This window comes from Molossus molossus, unplaced genomic scaffold (genome assembly GCF_014108415.1).
Source record: "Molossus molossus isolate mMolMol1 unplaced genomic scaffold, mMolMol1.p scaffold_m16_p_10, whole genome shotgun sequence".
Taxonomy (NCBI): Eukaryota; Metazoa; Chordata; class Mammalia; order Chiroptera; family Molossidae; genus Molossus; species Molossus molossus.
In genome coordinates, this window is record NW_023425345.1 from 105,449,851 (window position 1) to 105,451,526 (window position 1,676).

Genomic DNA, 1,676 nt, shown 5'->3' on the forward strand with positions numbered 1-1,676 from the left:
ACAAACGTGCTGTCAGAGCCTTTGTTCCTTTGGTGAGCCCTTCCCTGGGGCGGCAGACAGCCGCCATATCTGGGACTCCAGCAACCTGGCTCACACTGGTAGCCCCGCCCTGCTGACTCCCTGAGGCCCCGCCCCACCCCACCCCACCCCACTTTCAAGTCCACCCAAGCTGTTGCCACTTGCTTAACCATAGGATTGGCCGGTCTTGGATCCTGCTTCAGATCTTTTCCTAAATTCTTTCAAATGAGCAGCATCTGGTCTCAACGAGCCCCATACCTCTCATTAAGTAATACACTGAAACAAACACAGGGAGGCAGCCAAAATGAGGAGACAAAGAAACAGGTCCCAAATGAAAGAACAGAACAAAACCCCAATAAAAGAACTAAGCGAAATAGAGATAAGCAACCTAACAGATACTGAGTTCAAAATACTGCTTATAAGGATGCTCAATGACCTTAGTGAGAACCTCAGTGAACTTAGGGAGGGCCTCAAGAGCATAAAAAAGGATCAGTTAGAAATCATGGATACACAGTTAGAATTGAAGGAGGCATTAACTGAAATAAAGAATAATTTACACAGCTTCAATAATAGAGTATGTAAATCCAAGGAGCAAACCACCGATTTGGAATATAAGGCAGCAAAAAATGCCCAATCAGAACAGCAAAAAGAAAAAAGAATCCAAAATAATGAGGATAGTGTAAGAAGCCTCTGGAACAACTTCAAGCGTGCCAACATTCGCATCTTGGGGGTGCCAGAAGGAGAAGAGCGAGAACAAGAAATCGAAAACCTGTTTGAAACAATAATGGCAGAAAACTTTCCTAACTTGGTGAAGGAAACAGACATACAAGTCCAGGAAGCACAGAGAGTTCCAAACAAGATGAACCCCAAGAGGCCCACACCAAGACACATCATTATCAAAATGCAAAAGGTTCAAGACAAAGAGAGAATCTTAAAAGTAGCAAGAGAAAGGCAGCTAGTTACCTACAAGGGAGTTCCCATTAGGCTGTCAGCTGATTTCTCAAAAGAAACTTTGCAGGCCAGAAGAGAGTGGCAAGAAATATTCAGAGTGATGAAAAGCAAGAACCTACAACCCAAATTACTCTATCCTGCAAAGCTGTCATTTAGAATCAATGGACATATAAAAATTTTCCCAGACAAGAAAAAGTTAAAGGAGTTCATCACTACCAAACCGTTATTATATGAAATGATGAAGGGTCTTTTTTTTTTTTTTTTTTAATCCTCACCCGAGGACATTTTCCCATTTTTTTGTTCAGGTAGAATGGGAGGGAGAGAGAGGAACAGAGCGAGAGAGAGAAACATCGATGTGAAAGGAATACATCGAGTGGCTGCCACCCACACGACCGACCAGGGCCGGGGACAAACTGCAACCGAGGTACGCGTCCTTAGCGGGAACCGAACCCGGGTCTCTCAGGACCACAGGTCGACGCTCTAACCGCTGAGCCAAACTGGCCCGGGCGATGAAGGGTCTTTTTGAAGAAAAAGATAAAATATATGAACAAACAAAATGGCAATGAATACAGATCTATCAACAATGGAATCTACAAACAAAATGAACAGGTAGAACAGAAACATTCTCATAGATACAGAGAACATTTTGTTGGTTGCCAGTTGGGAGAGGGGTTGGGGAATGGGTGAAAAATGTGAAGGGATTAAGA